We start from the raw sequence: 6,000 nt of genomic DNA, 5'->3' as shown, positions 1-6,000 counted from the left end.
GAGCCCATGAGCAAAGGCAGGCACAAGGAAGCTGGATGGTGTCACCGAAGACAGACGCCCGGGGGAGGAGGAGGGGGCGGGAGAGACACCCAGGTGCAGGAGGGGCAGGGGGAGAGGGAGACCGCTTCCACAGGAACTCCGAAGGAGAAGGAAGCTGCTCAGAGAGACTGGCTTGCGAAGGAGCGAGGGCTTAGGAAGCTGTGCAGGGGGCCAATTAGGAAAATCGCTGGAGAGTAAGGGACGCTCACCTCAGAAGACTCCTCCGGGACCAGCGAGAAGAGGGAGGAGGTGAGCCCGTCAGCAGCCCAGGACCTCGGACAGGGTCGCGAGGGTTTCGGAGAGGGCGCTTCCTCCCGACCCTGCCTGTGACACCCTGCACGTGACGACCCTGCCTGTGACACCCTGCACGTGACACCGGGGGTCCACACGGAGGGCGCGCGTCGGGGACTGCCTGGGGCTGGGCTTGACAGGGACGCAGGGACACAGGGACGCAGCGGCAGAGGAGGCTGCTGGTGGTGTCACTCTGTGACGTGACGATGGTTGAACTACACGTGGCTCTGTAACTTGTACGGTGGCTCTGTTACGTGTCCTCATGTGGTCGTCACGCACTTCCCACGCGATGGCTGCGGCTGTCTCCCGGCGGGTTCAGGAAGCGGAGGCTGTGCTCTGCCCGCGTGGGCAGCCTGAGCCTGGACTGACACCGAGGGCCAGTCCAGCCATGGGGAGGCCTGCTCCTCTGCCTCCTGTGCGGTGTGCCCGGCTGGTCTCCAACGCTGGGACTTTGAGTCACCGAGCAAACAGCACTATCCCCCCAGATCCCCATTTTGAGGAGGGATTTCAGCTGCAAATCTGAGACAGCAGTTTTCCGTGTGTTTTTGTTTTTGTGTATTTGTTTGCAGGTGTATTTAAATACCCTTTCTTTTGGGAGATGGCCACCAGACAGGGAGGGTGCCGAAATCCTCACCTGCTAGTGAGGTAAGTGTCAGTTATTGTCTCCAAATCATCTCGGCCTCACCCGGGTTCAGCCTTAGACAGTTCTCCTGAGTGAGGGAGATTCCATGTCAAGGCTGTTTAATTGGTGGTTGGCATTGTGCCGGCTCATTAGATAATTGTTGCCTCCTTCACCGTGTAACGCAGACCCAGCTTCAGAAGACAGGACTGGAGGAGGGGCTGCTGGGCTGGAGCACAGAGGGGAGAGGTACAGGGTACAGGCACCACTGTGGGGACGGGGGAGTGGGGGGTGCAAACTAAAAGACCCATGAAGAGGAGACCTGCAGCAGAGTGGAGGGCTCGGAGGGGCTCCCTGGAGGCGTCCCTGGAAACTCCCTCAGAAACCAGGGTCCGGAGGAGACAGTGAGGGGCCAGTGGAAGAGCAGGATCAGGACAGACCCTGCGGAGCAGCCTGGCTGGAGGGCGAGGTGAGGATGACTCACGTCCCAGCAGCTCTTTGTCCAAAGGGCTCTGGAGAAAAACGGGAGGGAGGGGGGTGCATGCGCTGGCAGAAACTTGAGCCCGGCCCATCCCAGGTGGAAACAGAGGGGAATGACGTGTCCCCACTCAGGACTCAGGATGGTCAGGATGGGTCCTGGGGTAGGGGGCTGGGCGAGGAGAGGGGGCGGAGGTCACTGCGGCACAAGGTTGTCCAGCCCAAGCAGGCAGGCCACGATTCAGACAGCACCAAACAAACAAAAAAGAACAAAAACAGCACAGTTCATGGTGGAGTCTTCATCCTGTCCTGTGTTGAAGAAGGTTTCCTAGGGAATAAACACCTACCTTGTGAAGAATTCACCCGATGTTCAACAGCAAAAAAAAAAAAAGGGGGGGCCCCCAATATCCACCAACAAGGGGAAAATTAGACAACTCGGACCCTGCCTAAGTCATACTGTGAAGCAGCTAAAAACAAGCGGTGAACTCAGCGGGGAAGGTGAGCCCAGGATGAAGGTGTGGTTCCAGCAGACGTGCAGGCTGAGTGAGGTGGCCTGTGCTCAGTGCACCCCAAGCCGTGGGCGGCAGCAGCCGTGCGCCACAGTGTGGGAAGGATGACAGTGACAGGAACGCTGTCTAAATTTCCAAGATTATCCAGGGCAGGGATGCAGGGTCCAGGGGGTCTGGGGGAGGAGGGGGGATGTTCCTGGCGGGGTCTGGGGAGGCACCGGTGTTGCCACGGGAGCAGGTGGGAACTAGAAACAACGCGCTGCAACTGACGCAGCGGTGTGCTGGGGCTTGTCTGGGGCTCGCAAAGCACTTTCAGACCGGGCGCCATCTCCACGTCCCTGGGAGCCTGCCCAGCTGACGGCGCGTCCACAGGGAGACTGAGGGCTGCCATTGGACACACATGAATCACCAGGAAGACCTGCAACCAGCTCCAGGCTCTGGCACCTCTGTGGCCTCATATTGTCTTAGGTCTTTTGCTCAGAAACCCAGTCCCGCCTCATCTCTGCTGTGTGAGCCGAACTGTCCTTTCCTGAGACATCTCCCTGACGCCCTCCGAGCTCATTCACTTTCTCCTGCTGTTCCCCACGGGCGCTGTGTCTGTGCTGGGTCTGTTACCCGCAGTGTCACACCTCCGCTCTGCACCCCCTGAGCAGAGCCTGCCCCACCTCCTTGTCCACCTCTGCACCCCAACACCCCCATTTCCAGAATGGACAGTCCAGTGTTCGCTGTGATCCCCTCTGTTCCAAACTGGGCATTAGAACCTCGGGGTTAGGTAGAGGGTACCAGGAAGGCAGTGGGACAAAACCCAACAAGTCCCAAACAGGCCAGCAGGTGACCGTTTGAACCCACCGAGGAAGCCCCGGCGCTGTGTGTGGACAGGCGCCCCTTGTTTGGTGAGACATACTGGACTGCAGGCTGCAACCTGGTGCACAGGGCCAACCTGAGGCCGGGGAGGACACAGGGGCTGTGCCCGTCGGCTGCGTGGCCTTGCCAGGCTCAGGGAGTCAGAGAACAAACAAGGGTGTTGCCAAGGAGGGTGAATGTCACCCCTGGTCCTCTGCCCCGCCCGTGGGAAGGACCCCTGCAGATCCCTCTCAGAGCCCTTCCTGGGTACCTGGGAGGAGGCACACAGAGCTGCGTGGGCATGCAATCCCGCCAGGCTCCCTGGGTCCCTCCCTCTCGGAGAGGGTGGGACTGGGACAATGGCAGCTGCAGGTGTTCGCCCCCAGGCTGCTCCCGCCTCTGCGTGGGCATCAGCCTGAGGGAGGGAGGGAGGGGAGGATGTGGGGTGTAGACCAGGCCGGATGGAGGAGGGTGCCCAGGTGGAGCTGGGAGAAATGCCCATGTGGGGGCCGGTGGCCTGGTTCTGTGTTCCGGCGGCTCCCTCCTCCCAGCTGCACCCACAGCACCTCTGTCACAGAACCATGGGCCCGAGGGTCCCACATTCTGTGCACTCGCAGCCCCCATGAGCGTGTGCGGTGCCTGAGCCCCATGGCCTCCGCCAGGTGCCCGGTGCGCTAAGCATACCGGCCTCCCTGTGCCTCGTCCCAGGCTGTTTCCCCTGGAGCTGCGGGAGCTCTGCTGGCCTCCCTTCTCTCAGGTCACAGCAGACAGCGATGAAGCCAGAGGCCTTTAGTTGTGGGTTTCACACTCTGGCTGCTCACCTAGGAACGTCCTTGGAATTTATGGGTTTCAGGTGAGAGCCACCTTACCAGACAAATAAGTCCCAGAGCAGCACGACCAGCGGGCCCCCAAAACCAATGGACAGAAGACTTTAGGGGCCAGCTGGGGCACCCCATCGGGGGAAACCCGGGGGGACACTGGTTTGGGGCCCCAGGTGTTCCCTGGGGTGGGATTGGAGGGACCCCGTGCCCCCACCGTGGGGCCTCCCCACTGCTCCTTGGAGGCAGTGCGCTTTCCAAAGTTACTCGGGGAACTTCCGCTCGGGGACGGCGCGGACAGACATCAGAGGACCGACTATCACTTCTGTCTTGCTGCAGGCGAGGAAAACAAGGCCACTTCTCAAGAAATGCACATTTCTCAGAAAATGTTGATACGATGGAAGCAGGCAGCATAAACCACAAAGCAGGACAGTGGGGCCCGCCAGCTCCAGAGCTTCCAGTCAGCGGAGGTGGGCACCCCAGACGGTCATCCTGGGACGATGCTCCCCCGCTAAGCCGTGAGATCCCCTCTCGGAAGGAGATGATCCCGCTGCTGAGATTCAGGTCACCCTCCTGGGGTGGTTCTGACACCTCCAGGCCGCGAAGCCGCCCCAGCCCAGGGTCTGGTGCGTGCTCTCTGGCCATTGCCCACCCTCTCTGGGCCTCAGTTTACTCCTTCATGTCCAGGAGCTTCAAAGGATCATTTCAGGGTTTAGTGAAACAAGGCAAGAATGAGGCCCCCGTAGAGAGCGGAGCTCGCTGATGCTGGTCCCCTTCCTCCAGCTGCCCCCAAGGAGAAGTGGGGGTGCAGGACGACTCAGACCTCCTCACCGCTCAGCGGCAAAGCCCCCCGGCAGCACCCTGACACTGGCACCAGCGTTTGCCCGCTTCTGCTGTGGGGCACCTCCCCAGAGGGCTGGATTTATGTCTCTGTTCTTTCAGCTGAGAAAACAGCTCATGCAAGGTCACAGAACTCGTCCAGGACAGAGCTGGGCTCCAAATCCCGCACTATTAACCCCCGACTTCGCCCAGCAGCAGAACCAGGCACCCGCAGCTTTAGAGCAGGCAGAGCAGCTCCTGGCTCAACTCAGGAGAAATCTGTGTTCTCCTGGGGGCGGAGGGTCAGCTGCATGGGCCCAGAGGCTCAGGGTGAGGGTCGGGGGCCAGCGGGAATGGGGGAGGTGATCTAGGGCTGGGCTGGGGCTCCTGAGGGGAGGGTGGGGGTGGGCTGGGCTGGGCGGGCAGCCCTTCTGAGCTCTCAGATCCGGTGCCGTTCCCGTAAACAAGCAGCCCAGCTCCCTGGAGGGCCTGGGAGCAAAGGCACAGCTCAGCCTCTTCCCTGCAGCTGCTGGCGGAGGTCGCGCCTGGCCACCTCCAGCCGCCCCGAGACGCCCCCCCACCACAGGCCTCAGGAAGTGGGGCCCTGCGATCTCCCCTCCAGCCTCGCCTCCTGCCGAGAGTGTCCTTTGCCAGCACTTCCTGGCCTAATTAACTGGGTAAGGAGTAGCTGGGGGGGTTGGGGATAAAAGCCCTGGGCGCTTGGAGTGGCGGGTTTATGACGGCCGGGCGGCTGCAGCTGGGGACACTCTTGGGGAAGTTGCCTGCTGCGCCCACAGCAGAGCGGGTCCCAAGGTGAGCACAGGAGCCTTGCGTCTGGGGGCCCGGCCAGGGCTTGGCTGGGGCCTGGGGGGCCTGCGTCTGGGGGAAGGGCTGGTCCCAGGCCCCACCCAGGCCCTGGTTTCACCCAGGCTGGGGTGTCCTCGGTGACCACGTGGGACCCAGTTTCGTTTGAATGTGGGACCAGGCAGGGGGCAGCTCCTAATACTGAGTGACAGCATGAGGAAATCTGCGCCAGGCGCCACCCTGACTGCCCCTCAGTGTCCTGGAAAATGCCAGGCACCCAGCAGGGGCCAGAGGAGATGTGAGGCTGACCGAGGTCTGCCCTTCGGGGACACTCAGGGCCAAGGGTCTACCTATCTGTCTGTTTCCTCACTTTGTACTTTTCATCAGTGTCCGGTGGGGAGGGGCCATCGTCTGTCCACCTGCAGGGTGAGGCTTGGGGATGCAGTGTCCAGGCGCTCTGAGCCCACGGCCGGCACTGTCCACAGGCTGGGGGGCCCAGAGCCGGCCCCACGCCCCAGGCCTTTCCAAGGAGGACGCCTGCACCTGCCTGACTGTGCTGAGGGCAGCGCTGTGTCCACTGGGCATCACTGGAGGTCGGGGCCCAGACTCCTGCCCTGCGGTCAAGACTTGCATCTTTTCTGCTTTTCTAAATACAACCAGTTGGCGCCTGGTGCTCAGAGCCCTGCCTGCTCATCGCCCCTGCCCCCTCACTCTTCCCTCTGCAGTCCGCAAAACCCCATCTATTCTCTGGGCCTCCTGTTTCTCTTTCTTTTTCTTCTCC

The 6,000-nt window shown here is 61.5% G+C and overlaps 1 protein-coding gene across 3 annotated transcripts in view; it reads left to right on the top strand.

The window, feature by feature from the left end:
• Positions 1 to 4,594: 4,594 nt before the first annotated feature.
• Positions 4,595 to 6,000, top strand: part of ADA2 (adenosine deaminase 2) — a 41,222-nt gene continuing 39,816 nt past the window's right edge. For all 3 annotated transcript variants that reach the window (XM_032473414.1, XM_032473410.1, XM_032473413.1), the window contains exons 1-2: positions 4,595 to 4,745; positions 4,942 to 5,092. The gene's annotated coding sequence lies outside the window, so the exon portion shown is untranslated. The remainder of the gene's footprint in view (positions 4,746 to 4,941; positions 5,093 to 6,000) is intronic.

The sequence above is a fragment of the Camelus ferus genome, chromosome 34 (genome assembly GCF_009834535.1).
Source record: "Camelus ferus isolate YT-003-E chromosome 34, BCGSAC_Cfer_1.0, whole genome shotgun sequence".
Classification (NCBI taxonomy): Eukaryota; Metazoa; Chordata; class Mammalia; order Artiodactyla; family Camelidae; genus Camelus; species Camelus ferus.
The sequence above is the reverse complement of the archived record's forward strand: the minus strand, read 5'-3'. Positions and strand labels throughout refer to the sequence as shown.